The sequence below is a fragment of the Siphateles boraxobius genome, unplaced genomic scaffold, assembly GCF_051911475.1.
Source record: "Siphateles boraxobius isolate OS27281-9 unplaced genomic scaffold, OSU_SipBor_1 31, whole genome shotgun sequence".
NCBI lineage: Eukaryota > Metazoa > Chordata > Actinopteri > Cypriniformes > Leuciscidae > Siphateles > Siphateles boraxobius.
This window is the reverse complement of record NW_027508931.1, coordinates 18,787,501-18,808,368: the sequence shown is the minus strand read 5'-3', so window position 1 is coordinate 18,808,368 and position 20,868 is coordinate 18,787,501. Positions and strand designations below refer to the sequence as shown.

Here is a 20,868-nt window from a genome sequence, read left to right as displayed (position 1 = left end):
CCGACTCGCTCCTACTTTCCATGTCTCTCTTCTCAAACCTGCCGATGGTCCCAACGAGAGGGAGGAGAGATCCCAGGACCAGACTCCCCAGCCCATTCTAGTGGAGGGTGAGGAGGCCTATCAGGTTAAGGAGCTCGTGGACTCCAGACGTCGGGGAAGTTCCCTGCAGTACCTAGTTCATTGGGAGGGATACGGCCCTGAGGAACGTTCTTGGGTGGACGCTTCTGACATCCTGGATCCCAGCCTGATTACTGACTTCCACCTGGCTTATCCCACCAGGCCGGCCCCAAGACCACGTGGAAGACCCCGACGTCGTCAGGTTCCTCGCGCCAGGAGTCGCTCACAGGGAGGGGGCTCTGTCACGATCCCAAACTCAGTAACCTCTGTCTCTGGCCAGCAGAGAGCACCCTCGCCCGAATACTGATCTTCACTTGCACTACATTCCCCATAAGCCTCTCTAATGACTCCAATCACCATGCCCAGCTGCAGCCTATCTACCAGGCTATTTAACCGCACCACAAGCAGCTTTCAGTGCGAAGTTTTGTTTTGCCTTTGTGAACACTACTGAGCGTTTTATCCAGTGATTGCCTGACTGTTTCTCGACCCCTTCTGTCTCTGATTTCTCCTAGCCTGCTGCCTGCCTACGCTACCTCTGCCTGGTTCATGGTCCTTGCGTGTTTGCCGCCTGTTCTGATCTTCTGCCTGGAATTAGACCCCGATTAAGCCTTGCCTCTGATGCTGAGTTTGCTGTCTTTGACCTCTGCCTGTTTGACTATTCTCTCAATAAAATTACGCTGCAAATGGATCATTCTGAGACTGGTGATTCGCAACACCAGCATAGCTGGACCCTAGGTTCAAAACACAATGGTTATCAAACTAAAACTAAACCTAATTTCAATCATTATTTTACCATTAAAATATAGAATTTTTCCCCATTTTGCTTAATGAAACATTCCTTATCTTTATATCACATTAATCCCCGTTAATCATACTCAATGCCTTATTTTTATTCTGAAACTCATTTTTCATACAATTTAAACAGTTAATTTGACTTCCATAAATTCTGTCAGACATTTTATTTTCATCACATATAGTTTTCTACTATATTCCTTCTCAATCTTTCCCTACATGTCCAGTTCCTTCTGTATCCTCTGTTCTACATGCTAATTCTTTCTTTTCTCTACATGCCAGTTCCTTCATTATCTAACCAGTACATGATTGTTTGCTAACAATCCCCACACACATATCTCACACACCAACCTTTTTGTTTTTCACTTCCCTCTTCCATCAAGTCTCTCACTTACAGTTCCCTCTATTTCACACAGACAGCCTTATAGCTGCTTGCTACTTCAATCTTTATCATGTAAATTTAAGTTCTCAGACATCTAATGTCATGCTTCCATTTACTGGATGAAGAAGTAAAAACTTTATTTCTCCTGGCAGTTCAACTTTTTGTATCTGCCCCTTTAAGACAACAATCCATAGTTTGTCCACATTGCTTACACATGTTGAACACTGCCATAACAACCTTTTTTGTTTCTCACTGCCCTGTTCAACTGATTCTCGCACTACTTTCAGTCTAGTTGTGCTCAGTGTTCCCTCCCTTGGGAAATAATGGTATTTTCTCAGTATTTTCAATATCTAAAACGATCTCGGTTACTTCACTGTAACCTTGTTCCCTGAGAAAGCGGAACGGGATGCTGCGCTGCTCAGCGCATTGGGAACGTCTTTAATCGTGACCAGCTGTGAATATTGTGTGTAACACGTCGATAGAATTGACCCGGAGGTAATATAGCCTCGGTCGATGACGTCATCGGCGCGCACCCGCAACACGAGGCTATAAATAGATGAGCCGCAGGTGCATCGTCAGGATATTTTGTCTGAAGAGCAGTCCTGGGACATCTTCAGCACGGCAAAGTAGCGCAGCATCTCGTTCCGCTTTCTCAGGGAACAAGGTTACAGTGAAGTAACCGAGATCGTTCCCTTTCGAAAGCTACAATCGATGCTGCGCTGCTCAGCGCATTGGGAACGAGAATACCCACGCCGCCGTGCTTGAACATGTCTGGACCCCAACGGTTGTGCATGTGCTCACAAGAACGCAAGAAGGCCTCAGACACTAGCCTGTGATGTTGACTCAAGGACATGAGAGCCCGGAGTGGCATGAACATCCAAACTATAAAACCTTATGAATGTGTGCGGAGAGGACCAACCTGCCGCATCACAAATCTGTTGTAAGGGGGCACCCCTCGCCAAAGCACTAGAAGAAGCGACCCCCCTGGTAGAGTGAGCTCTGAGACCTATAGGCGAAGCTTGACCGCGCGCCTCATAAGCCAAAGCAATTGCATCCCTGACCCAATGAGACATGGTCTGCTTGGTGGCAGCTCCTCCTCTGTTACTACCACCATAACAGACGAATAATTGCTCTGACTTACGCCACTGGCTAGTGCGGTGGATGTAAGCCTGAAGAGCACGGACTGGACACAGTCTATGAGATATCTCCTGCTCCGGCGTTGTAAATGGTGGAGGACAGAAGGCTTCTAGAATGACCGGATGAATAGACGAAAATGGAACCTTAGGCAGGTAATCAGGATGAGGATGCAAAATCACTTTCACCATTCCTGGGGCAAAGTCTAAGCAGGATGGAGAGATAGACAGAGCCTGCATATCCCCAATTCTCTTCAAGGAAGTTATTGCCATTAGAAAAACCATTTTTAGAGTCAGAAGTTTATCAGACGCTGACTCTATAGGTTCAAAGGGGGTTTCAACCAGACCCTCGAGGACTATAGCTAAATCCCACGAAGGGATCTTGGTTTTTACTGGAGGCCTCAGTCGCCTGGCCCCACGAAGGAAGCGAGAGAGCAGAGGATGTCTCCCGAGCGGCGCCCCGTCAACTAAGGCGTGGCAAGCCGAAAGAGCGGCCACATAAACCTTAAGAGTAGCAGGGCATGTGCCTGTTGATAATTTCTCTTGCATGAAGTCCAGAACTGAAGCAACCTGGCAGTTGACTGGATCTACATTGTGTACAACACACCACCTTTCAAAAACACCCCATTTACTGGCATAACTTTGTCTAGTGGAGGAAGCCCTAGCACTCAGAATAGTCTCAATAACAGCAGGCGAAAGCCCAGTGTCCCTCAGTTGGTTCCCATCAGGGGCCAAACATGAAGATTCCACAGGTCGGGCCTGGGATGGAATATCGTGCTCTCCGCCTGAGACAGAAGGTCCCTCCTCTCCGGAATCGCCCAAGGCGAGCCGTCGAGGAGAGATATTATCTCCGAGAACCACACTCTGTTCGGCCAACGTGGCGCTATCAGCAAGAGGCAAGACCCTTGTTGGCGAACTCTGGCTAGAACTCCCGGGAGCAAAGAAACTGGAGGAAACGCATACAGGCGCATCTTGGGCCATGAGTGCGCCATCGCATCCAGACCCAACGGAGCTGGGTGACTCAGAGAGAAGTAGAGGGGACATTGCGCTGTCTGCTGGGAGGCGAAGAGGTCCACCTCTGCTTTGTAAAATTTGGTCCAAATCTGTTTCACTACTTCAGGGTGGAGTTTCCATTCCCCTGTCGGTAGTGTCTGTCTGGACAGTAAATCTGCTCCCACATTCAAATGCCCTGGAATGTATACTGCCCTGAGTGACAGGAACTTGTCCTGGGCCCAGAGAAAAATCTGCCTCGCTATTCTGTTCAGATTGCGTGAGCGCAGACCCCCCTGGTAATTTATATAAGAGACTGCTGCTGTGTTGTCCACCCGCACTAGGACATGACAGCCCCTCAATTGATGGAGAAAATATTTCAGAGCCAGAAATACGGCCATCAACTCGAGGCAATTGATGTGCCAATCGAGCTGATGACCTCCCCATTCCCCTTGAGCTGGACGGCCATCTAAGACCGCTCCCCAGCCCATCAGGGAGGCGTCCGTCGTTAGCAGTCTGCGACGACACCCCCCTGGAGTGGGACCCAAGGCGAGGAACCGGGGTCTGACCCACAGAGATAGTGTACGAAGCCCGCGGCGCGTCACTTTTATGTGCCTTTGAGGATTGGCTCTTGGATGAAATCCTCTGGCTTTTAGCCACAACTGAAATGGTCTCATGTGCAACAGCCCCAGAGGAATCACCGTGGATGCTGACGCCATGAAACCCAGCATTTTTTGGTACTGACGAACAGTGAGTTCTTGGCCTAGCCTGACTTTGCTCATGGTCTGCCGAATGGTCTCGATTCGAGCGGGAGACATTTGTGCCCGCATCGTGACCGAATCCCAAACAATCCCGAGATAAGTCGTTCTCTGGGCAGGAGAAAGAACACTTTTCTTGGTGTTGAGTCTCAACCCTAGAGCAACTAGATGAGCTAACACGCTGTCTCTGTGTTGGAGCGCCATCTCTCGCGATTGTGCTAGTATCAAGCAATCGTCGATGTAATTCAAAATGCGAATGCCCTGGAGTCGTAATGGAGCCAGTGCTGCATCCATGCATTTCGTGTATGTGCGGGGTGACAAGGCCAGGCCGAATGGAAGAACCCGAAACTGGTACGCTTCGCCCCCGAAAGCGAACCTCAGGAATTTCCTGTGTTGTGGCAATATTTCTATGTGAAAATAAGCGTCCTTCAAATCGATCGTGACGAACCAATCGTGATGTTGAATTTGCGTCACGACCGTCTTGACGGTTAACATCTTGAACTTGAGCGCTTTGACTGTACGGTTTAAGCCTCGAAGATCTAAGATTGGACGCACCCCCCCATCCTTTTTGGGAACCAGGAAGTATCTGCTGTAATAGCCTGCCTCTCTCTCTGGAAGAGGAACATGTTCTATGGCCTCTTTGCTCAGAAGGGTTTGCAGCTCTTGTGACAGTACATGCATCAGCTCCGGTTTCACGGAAGTGAAGACCACGCCGTTGAAACGTGGAGGACGACGAATAAATTGGATTCTGTATCCTATCTGTACTGTGCTTAATACCCACGCAGAAATGCCTGGCAGAAGTTTCCACGCTGCCAGACTTTCTGAGAGTGGTATCAATTTTAATACTTCCTTTTGAGGGGATGTTGGATGTTCCGTGTCCTGAATGACGGCAGGAAACAACGGAACATCCAACATTTCGCTGGAAACCGCTGCCCCCCGAAGCACGAGAGGTGGCGGGGATGGAGAGGTTTTGTGAGGGTAACGGGAAGGGGCGAAAAGATCTTGCATGCGCCCCATCCCGTGGGGGGCTACCCCCACCAGATTGGGCGCCAGACCATCAGGACTTCTTCTTTCTGTTAATGATAGTCCTGAGGTCTGGCTTGGGAGGTTGCTGAGCACGGCGAACCTGTCCCCAATCCCTGCGAGGGGGAGCACGGTCCGCTACGCTCTGCTTCTTTACCTCCCTAGGTTTTGAAGGACCGGGGCGGGGCTGGGTGGCAGACGGCCCCTCCCCTTGAGTGCGACGAGGAAGAAACTGGACAAACGCTTCCTCGTGTTTCTTAACCTCCTTAAATCGGGTGACAACGGTGTTCACTGAGTCACCAAACAGCCCAGATGGAGAGATAGGAGAGTCAATAAGAAATAAACGATCCTTTTCCTTAATCCCTGTCAGATTAAGCCACAGATGCCTCTCCGTGCTAACCAAAGCAGACATTGAACGGCCGATGGCACGGGCCGTCTGCTTGGTCGCACGAAGAGACAAATCTGTTGCACGACGAAGCTCAGAAAAAGATTCTTCGTCGATCGTACTGCCTGCACTCAGATCCTTCAGCAGGTCAGCCTGGTACGCCTGTAACACTGCCATAGTGTGCAGCGCAGCACCAGCCTGACCTGCAGCTTGATAAGCTTTTCCCACTAAAGATGATGTAACACGACAGGGTTTAGTAGGGAGGGTAGGTTTCTTTATCGAAGATGCCGATTCGGGAGAGAGATAGCTCGCGAGCGTCTCTTCAACCCGAGGCATCTCCGTATACCCCCGCGCCTTCGCACCCACGGTAGTCGAAAAAGTCGACGTCGAGGGCACAAACACGCGAGAAGTATATGGTTTACTCCATGACTTAGATAGTTCATCATGGAGGTCCTCGAAAAAGGGAAGAGACTGATGTTTTGGTCCCTCCCCTCTGCCACCGGACAGAAACCTATCCCCTAACTTAGACTGTTTGGGGGTCTCTTGTTCGCGTGGCCAGTCAAGCTGTAACCACCGAGTAACCACCTCGAGCAATTCCTCGACAGATTTCTTTTCACGAGAGGAATGCTCAGAGGCTGGTTGCTCGCGGTCCGAAGACCCAAGAGATACATCATCCCCCTCGTGAGTCGAAGAAGCACCGGAGCGCGCTTCGAGATCACGAGAAGGGATGCGTGGATCTGGTGACGCAGCAAGCGAAAGGGACGGACCCGTCTCTTGCTCGTCATGCAGATCCATACGAGAGCCCCACGATGATAATGCGGGTGCGGACTGGAAATAGTTCAGACGGGAGCGAAGCATCTTAACCGTGAGCTGGTCACAATGCTCGCACCCGCCCTTCTCTATAGCCAGAACCGCGTGCTCTTCCCCCAAACAAACAAAACAGTAATCGTGTGTATCCAGCTCAGACATGGGACGGGAGCATGGAGGAACACAACGCTTACTATTTTGTTGGCTCATTTCTCCTCTTTTTTACTTTCAAAAACTCTTTGATGTAGCGTGAGAGAAAAAGATTTTTGAGAAATGAGAAATTTTCTGCACACTGCCTGACAAAACTAACTCCTAACAAAGATCTGAGAACAGATGAGAGATAGAGAGAGTGTTTGCGTTCACACATGCACAGAATGGTCTGAAGACAAAAGACCTGACGATGCACCTGCGGCTCATCTATTTATAGCCTCGTGTTGCGGGTGCGCGCCGATGACGTCATCAACCGAGGCTATATTACCTCCGGGTCAATTCTATCGACGTGTTACACACAATATTCACAGCTGGTCACGATTAAAAACGTTCCCATTGCGCTGAGCAGCGCAGCATCGATTGTAGCTTTCGAAAGGGAACATAAATTTTCCCCCATAATTTTGTCATTTGATTGAAAAACCGGTGTATCAAATTTTGCATGCTTACCTTGAGACTTCCCCATATTGGCTGCTTCTCTGTGGATTTCTCTTCAACGCGCGTTTTCCTGATCTGTTAGGCGTCCCCAACAGACCCGATTTTTCCTTTTAACCCAAATCGGTCGGGTTGCACTATTAGTGCCCTCCTAATTAAGGTTTACCAAAAACTGTTCTGGTTCCCCCTAATTAGCCTCAGTACCTAAAAACAATTTGCTCCGTGGCGGAACAACTCATTTTCAGGTTACCTATCTGTTTGAAATCTCTTGATCTGTTACAGACCTCAATTAATCTCAGATAATTTCCTCTCGTATCTGTTTGAAACCTCTTGATCTATATATAGATCTCAATTAATCTCAGATTACGTACCAAAGAAACAGCCCTCAGCCAATATGGTTCGTTCACATTTCATACCCGAAACAAAATACTTTTCCCCAAAAGAAAATATTTTAGACGTCTCTTACCAGAGATATGTTGGTTGCCACGGGTTCGCTTTCTTTTGATTCCAGTGGAGCCCCTCCCGGACCCGATAGCGGTCGGCCCCTCTCTCTCAAGCTTACGAGGTAGAGCTGGAACTGCTCAGTCCAGGTGGCCAAACACCGTCCGCTCTCAGGTCCAGAAGGCACTTCCAAGGAATCCCACTTCTGACACCAAAATTGTTGTGGCAAAAATTCTGTTAAACATCATCACTGCGTAAGAGACACTCAGAGTCAAATTAATAAAAAGAAAAGCATTTATTCTTGCAAGAATAGGTTCAGTCTAGTACACAGAAGTTACGCTGTGCAAGAGAGTGACACACAACAGGAAGGTATGAGACAGCCTTTATACTGTTTTCAAGGTTCCTCCTCACCCGCTGTACCTTTCACCCACTCAGATAAGGTCCTTACTGCTGTTCAGTTTCTACTTAAAGACACAAACTGGTACTGAAATAAACTGGCAAAAACTGACCGTCCCTAAGGTCAGAGGTCTTGTCCCATATGTTCCTGAAACGTCACGCACAAGCACGTACACACATATACTTTTATACATTGAATAGGTTCTTTCTCTCGTGATACCTGTTTGGGATCAATGAATATTAAAATTTCCACAACATAAGAAAGGTAGATTAGTTAGAAAGAAAGAAAGATAGATTGGTTAGAAAGAAAGAAAGATTAGTTAGAAAGAAATATAGATAGATTAGTTAGAAAGAAAGATAGATAGATAGATAGATAGATAGATAGATAGATAGATAGATAGATAGATAGATAGATAGATAGATAGATTAGTTAAAAATAAAGAAAGATTAGTTAGAAAGAAATAAAGATTAGTTAGAAAAAAGATGGATTTGTTAGAAAAAAGAAATATTAGTTAGAAAGAAAGATAGATTATTTAGAAAGAAAGATGTTTTAGTTAGAAAGAAAGAAAGAAAGGCAGAAAGAAAGATGGATTAGTTAGAAAGAAAGATTAGTTAGAAACAAAGAAAGAGAAAGAAAGATAGATTAGTTAGAAAGAAAGATAGATTAAGTAGAAAGAAAGAAAGAAAGAAAGATTAGTTAGAAAGAAAGATAGATTAGTTAGAAAGATAGATAGATAGATAGATAGATAGATAGATAGATAGATAGATAAGTTAATTAGTACATATAGAATGGTTGTTTAATTGAATCTAGGGCTTCAGGGAGTTTAGATTTGAGTTTTTGTGTTTTACACTACTGAGCCACCGTAGCCTTGGCTCAATTTGAACTGTTGCAATGAAAGTCAATGGGATTTTTATGGTTTTTAATATTAATTTTTAAGAAAACTGAAAGTCAAATCAGTCTGAAAAGATATAGCAACTCGAGTCAGAACAGTCTGAAGGTCTGACCCGAGTTTGGAGTTTGTAGAGTTAAAACTCTAGGAGGAGTTAGAGTCAGAAAATTTTGGTTAAGAAAAAGAAGAAGAAGAAGAAGAAGAAGAAGAACAGGAAGTTTAAATAGGATTTCAGTAAGTTGGCTTTCACAAGCCAACTTAACAAATGTTACTGCGCATGCGCGCTTTTGTGGCCCAAACTTAACTTCCAGTAGAATCGATAACAACAGAGTTCATCTGTAGCAGAGCCGGTCTTTCTACACAAGCAAATTGCATTAGCTAGCAAGTATGTCTAGTCAATATTATATGGGACTACCAATAGAAGAAAAGAGCCGTTACCTGGACAAACTGAAATGTGATAACGTTACACTACCAGACCCGTTCAACAAAATTTTGAGGCAAACATTTTTTTCTACAGACCTCTCTGATTTACCGGAGGTCAGTCAGGTAAATATATTTGAATACTTAGTCGAGAAGGAATGTGTGTACACAGGGGAGGCGTTCAAGGCATATCGTAGCTTGGATGCCTTTAACTATTTTCATACCGGAAAAGTTAAACAAATTCTAACACACACGGATGGAAATACCTGTATGGTTTACGGGGAAATTGTCGGACGCTTTCAAAGAGCTAAGTTACTTCGCCTGGATCATTGCGATGAAGTCCGGCGAAATCCAGAGTGGGCATTGCGCCTGCATGGCAGGGTAAGTATGGCTGGCTAGCTAACGTTACATTTTACAATAGCATTTAGATACACTTTTTCAATACTTGCATTTATCCCGCTGATAAAATGTATATCTGGATCTATGCAGCAATGGAGAGGTGTGTGAGTTAGCCATGTGGGTACGATTTTGGTTGCTGTGGAGCAGTGTGTTCAGGATGGACTCCAGAGTGGCCCATCTGTCACTTCAAAACCAAGTGTTTGGTCACGGGTGACTAAAAAGGGGAGCATTTTAACAATTATTATATTTAATAATTATATCCTAGTCTTTTCAAATATCAGTGTACATTTGGTGGTATTTTGTACAACACTACATATGCCAATTTTCCTTAATAATTATTTTTATTATCATGTATATTTATGTATAATGTACATTTCAAACTGCTTTCAGGCTGATCCACAACCAGTAGCTCAGTGTGATTTCTTGAAACCTGGCAAGAAGATCAAGCTACAAGCTCCCGTCTGCCTTCCCCCACTAAATCCAGATGGGACACCAAAAAAGCTTATTAAAGCCCTGAAAGTAAGTTATAGTTCATATATCTCTAACAAATCAACTAGTCTAATGTAAAAGATTCAGTACATATATATGGCAGTGTAGGTAAGGTATTTTCACCATATACAGGTGAAACTAGAAAAATTAGAATAGCGTGCAAAAGTTCATGTATTTCAGTAATTCAAATTAAAAGGTGAAACTAATATATTTTGTGTATATATAACTATATACATATGCATGATTATACATCATGCATATGTATATGATTATACAACTGACCCGGCTAAGTTTCTCACTGAACACCTCTTCCCAAACTTCCAGGGGAGTGTGGCCACAAGGTATGGGAAGGAAAGCGAGGGACTTGCTAAGGAGCAGATTAGGGAGAGGGGCTGCATAGTGATGGACAAAGGGTTAGTAGTGTGTGCAGGAGACCCATGGCTGGCAGCAAGCCCTGATGGTATAATTGATGACAAGCTGCTAGAAGTAAAATGCCCTATCACACTCAGTGCTTGCATATCCCTTGATGATGCTCTCACTGCCACAAACCAAGACATAAGAGTGGAGGGTGGGCAGTACATTGTGAACCAAAAAGGCCCCGTTGGTTACTACAGGCAGATACAGTTAGGGATGCACTGTCTCGGGCTGAAAACATCCTGTCTTGTTATTTGAACCCCAGCACAGCACCTGGAACTTGATGTGCCTTATGACAATGGTCTCCAAATATATGCAAAGGCTACGTAGCTTTTACTTTAAACACATGCTGCCAAAAGTTGTGGATGCATTTGTAGAGGGAAGACTGCAGTTGAGTGACAGCTACATGAAAATAGTCTCAAAAGCAGCTTAATAGTGCTGATCTGAAATCAGGTTTACAAGAAAAATAGTTATTTTTCTTAAAACATAGGTTGTTCCTGCCTTTTTGAGCACCAAGCTTTTTCACTTTTTACATCAAATACATAAATACATTAAAAACGGAAATCATAGTCTACAGTACTTTATTCATCAGTCAATAAATCAGTTACTCAATAGTTGTTGGTGTTCATTACTGCATATATAATTTCATTTTATAATTAAAATCCATGTGAAACATTGTGATACAAGTGCAACACTACAAATATCAATGCATGTGTTTGGTATTAATATATTTAATAATAAAAAAGTAATCCCATAGGTAAAAGTATCAAATTAAAGGGTTAGTTCACCCAAAAATGAAAATTCTGTAATTAATTTCTCTCCCTCATTTCGTTCCAAACCTGTAAGACCTTCGATCATCTTCAGAAAACATTTTTGATGAAATCCGAGAGCTTTCTGTCCCTCCATTGACAGCCTACGTAATTAGAAATAGCTTAATTTGTGTTCCAAAGATGAACAAAGGTCTTGCAGGTTTGGAATGACATGAGTGTTTTTATAGGTGAACTATCCCTTTAAGTCGTGGTTAAGTCCTGCTTTATTTTGGTACAAATGGTTTCCCCAGATTTGAAAGTGCTGCACAAACAATTAATATTTTATCTATTGTGCAAAGTCTGTTATCATTTCTCTGTTTGACCATACTGACTGGCAGGGTGTTCCGCAGAATTCTGAATGTCTTCAGTTTTCCTATGGCCCTTTCCACGTGGATTCTCACTCGGGACATTTTTCTATAGTGTGTCACCTCTATCCTGTCAGTTGTTTTCTTCCCTTTGTAGATGCTGGTACAAGAAGACGAACACATTTGGTGGCAAAATATTCAGGAAAATTGACGCCTCGATCAGCCATTACATGGTCTCCTTGTTCAAGAAGGTCAATTAACCCTGAATTTATTGTTATAACCTTGTCACTAGCACGACCACCCCAGACTTTTGATAAAAATGTAATAGCTCCTGTTGGACTAATACCAACAAGGAACTTCACAGTATTATGTGATTTGTAGTGGGAGTATGTGACTGCCCGTGTTTGCAAACTAGTTGGCCTCTCAATGAACACTTCAGTACAGTCTATTATACATCTAACTTGTTGGAAACCTGTAGTCTTGAAGGGGTGGGGAGATTTCTTCTGATATCTTTCCTGGATGGCCACCGGACAAGGCATTGTAACTCTGTAGCCATTACATCGAGCCATTCATGAAAAAAGTTTGAGACAGTTCCACAACTCACTCTGAAGCGAAAAGCGAGGTCTTGATGAGTTAAGCCTAGGCGAAGCTTCATCAGGACCACAAGAAACTGCTCAGGAAGTGTAAGTATGGTAGATGATGCGTTCCATGTTGTTGTAAGTTAAGTGAGGAGGGTGAAGAACACAGAAGCAGATGGTAGACCAGTGTAAAAATGAGTGTGCTTGTCATCATTTAAAATAAAATCGGACGGACTGCCAAACATATGATCTTGTAGTCGTTTTTCTTGAGATTCCAGTTTCTTCTCCAGTGAAGCCATTTTTATTTTTAATTCATCATTTTCATTTTGTAGCTGGTCAATATCTGCCATTGACAGATCTGTACCCACAGCAGTGCATCCTTCTTCAGGGTCAGCATGGGTGACCTCTAAGGAAGGTGAATCCATAGACTCAACCACAGATGGTCTCATCTGTCTCCTCTAGTATCGCTCCAACTTCTGTGAACCATCAATGGTCTTTTTTATGAGCGAAAATTGATGGAACATAATCTGGATGGCATGGGTCCACTGATGGCGCACCTAAAATAAAGACAAACAGTGTGTGTTGACAGTATTGCACCTTGCTAAGCATCATACATGCATGATTTGCATAATCCATAACTTTTCTGGTTTCATGTGCATTTATATGATATTGATTACAACTTACTGATAAAAAAAATATTAGTAGCCTACTAGTACAATGAAAATAGGTCAAAGTCAAATTTATTTCACAATGCACATTGTTTTAAAGCTGCTTTACAGATAAAATATATCAGTGAAAATGTAGTAAAAGTCCATATTTAGTACTTCATTTAAAGCTTCATTACAAGAGCTTTATTCAGCATTATTGTATTTATGTCCCCAGGGAACAAGCCTAAGGCGACTGATTTGTAAATGTATGTAGGTTATTTGTAAAGCATTGATGGAAAAACATTGTGGCTCTTATGTTTGATAGATATCAGGTATCATAACGCTAGTTTAAATCATAGCTAAAGCGTATCAACTACAACATTGTCGTTGCTGTGTAAAATTAATGTATACAATGTTAGCTACGTGTGTAGTAATCAATTTAGTTAATACATAACTATTGCAGGTTTGTTACTGGTCAGCTAGCTATTACATGTTGCTTATCATGAGTTTTTTACCTGTAACGAACTGAGTGCTACAGATCCTTGAATTCTTGCCTGGCTGCCAAGCCTCTCTTCGCACAGCGGTGATCCATGCTCGCCGTCTCCCTTCGTTTTTAGGAATCCGAAACATTTTTATTTTCGATAAGGTATTTGTTCCAGAGGTCAGGTTGCAGCCCACGGCACAACAACCTGAGCCCAACTTCACTCTACTCATCACCTTAATTTTAACTGCGTTTGTAGTCGGCGCTATATTACCGACAAAGACTATAGAAGTAACGTTACTTTGTTACCGATAAACAAACAGACCGGAAGTTAACTTCGGGCCAGCACGTAACCCTGGCAACGCGCGTGCGTCCGATAAAACCGTCTATAGAATGGTAGTTTAATTGAGTCTAGGGCTTCAGGGAATTTAGATTTGAGTTTTTGTGTTGACACTACTGGGCCACCACCGTCTTGGCTCAATTTTAACTTTTGCAATGAAAGTCAATGGGATTTTTATGGTTTTTAATATTAATTTTTAAGAAATCTGAAAGTCAAATCAGTCTGAAAAGATATAGCACACTAAGTCAGAACAGTCTGAAGGTCTGACCTGAGTTTGGAGTTTGTAGAGTTAAAGCTCTAGCAGGAGTTAGAGTTGAAAAATTGTGGGTAAGAAAAACAATAAGAAGAACTAGAAAAAAAAGTTTGATGAGACAAACTTTAAGTTGGCTTGAGAAAGCCGGACCTGTAACGATCACCAGCTGGAGTGCCCTCGGGAGCCACCAGAGGGCGCTCCACAAGAGACTATCATCACTTCCTCACAAACTACATTTCCCATAATTCACTGCCCGGACTCATCAGCATTCATCTCAGTCACCTGTGTCTTATCACCTTGTTGCACTCACACCTGCACCTCATTCACACACACTCTGATTACACTCACACCTGCACCTCATTCACACACACCCATATAAGCCTCATTCACACACTCATTCAGTGCGAAGTCTTGATCTGCCCCGGCCATCATTTCTGAGCGTTATTTCCCTGAGTTTGATTCCTGTGTTTGATCTTGGATTGTGTACCCCGACCTCTGATTGTTCTCTGCCTGTCTTGACCCAGATTGCCCGTTGGATTTGTATATTTCTGCCTGCCTTGACCATTGCCTGTGACCCCGACCTTCTCTGTGTTATCTTCGCTGCTGCTGTCTGCTGTTGATTTACCCTGCCTGTTTGACCATTCTCATTACAGTTTTTTTTATTCGCTTTGGTACTATTTTCACAAGTAAGGTGTACATTTTCAAAACTCTTAGTGCTAATATCACAACAGATCATCAAAAGTGCACTTTTTTCAAACATTTTATCATGTTTTCAATTGTGTTAGTACAATTCACAAAATCACAAAGTATCCTTTTCACAACACAAAATAAGTGTTTCATCTACATAACTGTTTCATTCACAGTAACTGCCTGTCATAAAGCTCTTATTATCAAACTTTTGATTTGCATCACTTTTTGTTCAGTTTAATACATTTGTCTATTATTTAATCCAACTGATCTTAATGGTTAATCAATGAATCATTTGGTACACCTATAGATTTTCATTTCAGCAATATACAGTATATGGATTTTGAGAACTACAGAAATAAAATGTGTGTTTGTACAAACATATAAATTACGTGTAACCACACATGATGAATACTCGTTATTGCTAATTGATTTCACACCGTGGTAACCACAATTGGTCACTACAGTATATAAAAGTGGGGGTGTAAACACTAGCAATTTCTTTCAACATGGAGCAGGATAGACCGCAAGGAATTGGAAGAGCTCGTGGACAAGGAATCCGTCAGAGAGGTGGTCAGAGATGTCAGAGAGGTGGGCAGAAAGGTCAGAGAGGTGGGCAGAGAGGTGAGAGAGGTGGGCAAAGAGGTCAGAGAGGTGAGAGAGGTGGGCAAAGAGTTCAGAGAGGTGAGAGAGGTGGACAAAGAGGTCAGAGAGGTGAGAGAGGTGGGCAAAGAGGTCAGAGAGGTGAGAGAGGTGGGCAGAGAGGTCAGAGAGGTGAGAGAGGTGGGCATGGAGCCCGTCAAAGGGTTGGTCATCAGAGAGAGGGAGGCAGAACTGTTGTCTCTAATGAAGTCCGGACCATCATCGTTGATCATGTGGTGAACCGAGGCCTTACTATGGCAGAGGCTGCCAGATTAGTTGATCCAAATCTAAAAAGATCAACTGTCAATTCTATCATCCGAACTTTTCGCCAAGAAAACCGGTAAGTGTGGAGGACGTATACTACAGTATTACATTTACAGTAAATGGTAATGCATGTAAATTCATCAGACATGTTACAGTATTGGTACAGTATGATTTATTGACAGTATACTCTGTTCTATGCTTAGAATTGACAGAAAACCCCATAGTGGTGGCCGCGGCCGTGTGCTGACCGATCAGCAAGAGTCGCCATTACTTGGCTCCTATAATGCTGCACATCTTATTGAGTTTCTCAATGAAATTGAGCCGGCCTGTCAAGGTGAAAGGGTCACCTATGTAATTGTGTGGGACAATGTCAGGTTCCACCATGCAGAGGTAGTTCAAGCATGGTTTCAGGCCCATCCCCGATTCATGACCCTCTACCTGCCTCCATACTCTCCTTTCCTCAACCCTATTGAGGAATTTTTTTCAGCATGGAGGTGGAAGGTCTATGATCGCCGACCCCTTGAGCGTGCCACCCTCCTTCAGGCCATGGATGAAGCATGTGATGACATCAGTGTAGACCAATGTCAAGCATGGATTCGTCACGCCAAAAGGTTTTTCCCAAGGTGCATGAACAATGATAACATTCATTGTGGTGTGGACGAGAATCTATGGCCAAATGCTCAAGACAGGCTTGATCCAAATTAATGTAATGTGTGCACTAAATGTTATGTTTTGTTCTCATTACGTTACATTTCATTATAGAAAGTATACCTATGTTACAATTATATCTGAAAAATAAAAACTAATTTGCTCAAATGATTGTAGAGGATGTCTTCATTGATCCTTCACTTGATATACACATAGGATGGATATTTTGGAAATTACAGATTATGTAAATGTTGGGTAATGTAAGTGTATTGCCTAATGTGAAAACTGTGTAATCTGTCTTTTATAGTACTGTAGCATATTAATTTTAGCACTTCTAAGGCCGATTTGAAACATGCATTGTTTGCTGTTGGATGAACGTCCTGGGTTACGTATGTAACCCTAGTTCCCCGAAGGGACGGACGCTGCGTGAAATCGCAGTGGAAACGCCCTCAGCGTGACGCGTCTGAAGCATGAATGAAATCAGTCAATGGAGAGAATGAGCGTACGGCGAGTGACGTCATCGACCAGGAAGCTATAAATATCCCCTGAGTACACAATACGCCAGCTTAAAAGTTACTGAAGCGGCGACCCAAGGGGATGCCGAGAGTATGGCAGGACACGCAGCGTCCGTCCCTTCGGGGAACTAGGGTTACATACGTAACCCGGGACGTTCCCCTTCAGGGACTACCGCTGCGTGAAATTGCAGTGGGAACGCAATACCCACATCCCCATACGACCAAATCCCCGTCGTGCGTCATTAGGAGACACAAACCGACGAGAGAACCTGAGCCCCGGGAGTGGAGCTAAGATCGAGGGAATAAAATCTAACGAAAGTGTGTGGTGAGGACCAGCCTGCCGCATCACAAACGTCCTGAAGAGAAGCTCCTGAAAGAAGAGCTGTAGAAGCAGCCATACTCCGGGTGGAATGAGCCCTTACAGCCAAAGGTGAAGGCTGATGGGCCGAACCATAAGCAAGTGGGATGGCCTCGACCACCCACTTGCTCATCCTTTTTCTAGATGCAGGACACCCTTTCTTAGGTGACCCAAACAGACGAACAGTTGTTCCGATCTCCTCCACAGGGCAGCTCTGTGGACGTAAGCATCAAAACCCAAACGGGGCACAGCAAATTAATTTTCTCCTGGTCTGACGTCAGAAAAGGCGGAGGACAAAAAACCTGCAGAACTATAGGTCTAACTGAAACAGTTGGAACCTTAGGAACATAACCTGGTCTCTGAAAGAGAAAGGCCTTAACCAACCAGGAGCAAATTCCAGGCACGAGGGAGCCACTGAAAGTGAATATCCTTGAATATCTCCAATTCTTTTTAGAGATGAGATAGCGAGAAGAAGGATAGTCTTTAGAGTAAGAAACTTTTCCGAAACTTCCTCGATGGGCTCGAAAGGAGCAGGGGAGAGACCTTCTAAGATGATGGCCAGATCCCAAGCTGGTACCCTCGTGCGAACTGCAGGCCTCAGCCTCAAGGTGACACGAAGGAAGCGAGACATAAGTGGGTGTTTCCCGAGGGAACCTCCACTTGAAGGGGTGTGGTAAGCAGCTAAGGCCGCCACATACACCTTCAGTGTGGAGTGGGATAACCCTGTGGAGAGACGGTCCTGCAGGAAATCCAGGACTGTACCAACGGGGCAGTTAACTGGGTCCTGCTGGCGCTCTCCACACCAAGAGGTGAAAAGTTTCCACCTCGCGGCATATAACTTCCTCGTGGAGGGAGCTCTGGATCGGAGGATGGTCTCAACGACCTCAGCCGAGAGACCAGAATCTATGAGCTGGGCCCCCTCAGAGGCCAAGCCCACAGCCTCCATAGCTCTAGACGGGGGTGAAGGATCGACCCACTCGCCTGAGAGAGCAGATCTCTCCTGATTGGTATCTCTAGGGGAGAGCCGTTGAGGAGAGACACTAGGTCCGCAAACCATACCCGGGCCGACCAGAACGGGGCTATTAGCAGGAGACTGAGCCCGTCCCGGCGAACCCTCTCCAGAACTCCTGGGAGCAGAGCGATCGGGGGAAAAGCGTACAAGCGTGACCTCGGCCACGGATGTACCATCGCATCCAACCCCAGCAGGGCTGGATGGCTGAGAGAGAACCACAGCGGGCAGTGTGATGTTTCTCGAGAAGCAAATAGGACTACCTCGGCAAGACCGAAATGTTTCCATAGGAGTTCCACCACCTCGGGGTGAAGACTCTATTCCCCGGGCCTCGGCCCCTGTCTTGACAGGATGTCTGCCCCCTGATTTAAATACCCCGGGAGATAAAAGCTCTCAGAGAAAGAATTTTCCCCTGGGACCATAGAAGGATCTGACGTGCCAGTTTGTAAAGCGGGCGAGAACGCAAACCCCCCTGATGATATAAGAAACCACCGATGTGTTGTCTGTCTGGACAAGAACATGGTGGCCCCTTAGGTCTGGGAGGAAGTGTTTCAGAGCCTGAAACACCGCCAACATCTCTAGGCAGTTTAAGTGCCACAGACGATGATGGTCCTCCCACAGACCCTGAGCCGGGCGACCATCCATGATCGCCCCCCAACCCGTGAGAGAGGCATCTGTCATTAGCATAACGCGACGACAAGGAGCTCCTAACACAGGGCCTTGGGACAGAAACCAAGGATCTTTCCACATGATCAGGGCGTGATGACACCTTCGCAAACTCACGATCATGCGAAGCGGATTTCCCCTCGGGGAGAATCCCTTGGTCCTGAGCCACCACTGTAACAGTCTCATGTGCAAGAGGCCAAGAGGTATCACGTTGGACGCAGCTGCCATGAGACCTAGCAGTCTCTGGAACTGTTTTACAATGGATGACTGGCCTAGCTTGACCTGATCTACTGCAGCGAGAATCAAAGCAATACGAGCAGGTGACAATCGTGCCTGCATCGTCGTTGAATCCCACACTACACCTAGAAAAGTGGTTCTCTGTAATGGAGAAAGAACACTCTTTTTGGCGTTGAGCCTCAGCCCCAGTCACTTGATATGAGCAAGAACGACATCTCGGTGCCGAACCGCCTGTTGTTCCGATTGAGCTAGAATCAAGCAATCGTCTATATAGTACAGAGAGCGGATGCCCTGTAACCTCTGCGGGGCTATAGCAGCATCCGTACACTTCGTGAATGTTCGGGGTGACAGTGCTAGGCCGAACGGAAGAACCCGATATTGGTACGCTTCGCCCCCGAAAGCGAACCTCAGGAACTTCCTGTGTTGAGGGAGGATAGATACATGGAAGTAAACGTCCTTTAGATCTATCATGACAAACCAGTCCTCGGATCTGATTTGAACATCCCCAGTGACAGACACAGCGCCCTGTAACGTACTGGCAGGGAACAGCTGGTCTGGGCACTCCACAACCCTCCTCGGAGGGGGCGAGCGTCCCTCGGGAAATCGCTCGCCGAGTCTCTCTACGCCCTGTGAAGGCAGGGTTAGTAGAGCAGACCCCTGAGGGCATCGGAAAAGACAGGGCACCGTGTTCTTGTGCAGTGAACTCAGGTCTTTCACGATAGGGACCACCCTCAGAACCCTGACGTTCAGCACGTCAGGATTTTTTTTTTCTTTTTTTCGATGAAGTAGTATCCTAACTCCCTGCTGGGTGGGGGACCCATTCCGCCAGGAACTCTACTAAGGGAACCAGCCTCTCGAGGCTGGCCTCCGGATGAACATCCCGAGTGACAGACACAGCGCCCTGTAACATACTGGCAGGAAACAGCTGGTCTGAGCACTCCACAACCCTCCTTGGAGGGGGCGAGCGTCCCTCGGGAAATCGCTCGCCGAATCTCTCTACGCCCTGTATAGGCAGGGTTAGTAGAACAGACCCCTGAGGGCATCGAGAAAGACAGGGCACCGTGTTTTTGTGCGGTGAACTCAAGTTTTTCCCGATGGGGACCACCCTCAGAGTCCTGACGTTCAGCCCGTCAGGACTTTTTCGACGCGGCCTTTCTGGCGACAATGACTGTCCTCAGATCAGTCCTGCCCCGAGAAGGCCGCGCCGGAGAGCGCCCCGCCTCGTCCCTCCAGTTTCTCTGCAGGGGGGCACGAGACGTGACACTCCGCTTCTGCTGTGCTCTTTTGGAAGACGAACTCGACGAAAGACTTTGCTCTGGTTGAACATTCTGCGTGACAGACACAGTGCCCTGTAACGGCGCACCGGCAGGGAACGACTGGTCTGAACACACTAGAACCCTCCTTAGAGGCGGCGAGCGTCCCTCGGGAAAGCACTCGCCAGACCCTTCTACGCCCTGTTTCGGCAGGGTTAGTAGGACGGGCCCCTGAGGGCGCCGGGAGAGACAGGGCACCCTTAAGGGAGGTGAACGCAAGTCTCTCTCGGCGGGGACCCCCCTCAGATTTCCTTTGAGCAGGTCGGCCTGAAAAGCCTGCATAAAAGTCATCGTATGCAAACATGCAGCCGCCTGCCGAGCCACCGAGTAAGCCTTCCCCACCAGCACAGAGGTAAATATATTTATTTATTTATTTATTTTTTGGTGGAAGAGCCGGTGCTTTAAGTGAAGACGATGAAGCAGGAGAGAGATAGCTCGCGAGCGTCTCCTCCGCCTACAGTGTCGTCACATAACCAGCAGATTTAGCACCAACAATGTTACCATAAGCATTGGACTGATTTGTGTAAATTCAGCTTGAAACCGGTCTAACCCAGGTCTTTGAAACCTCAGCATGAAGATCTGGGAAGAACGGTAAGCACCGGCTAGAAGGTTGAGGTCGTGCAGACAGAAATCTATCA

At 45.7% G+C, this 20,868-nt stretch overlaps 1 long non-coding RNA gene across 1 annotated transcript in view; it reads left to right on the top strand.

The window, feature by feature from the left end:
- Nucleotides 1-20,868, top strand: part of LOC143697014 (uncharacterized) — a 480,539-nt gene that overhangs the window by 457,082 nt on the left and 2,589 nt on the right. The window lies entirely within an intron of this gene.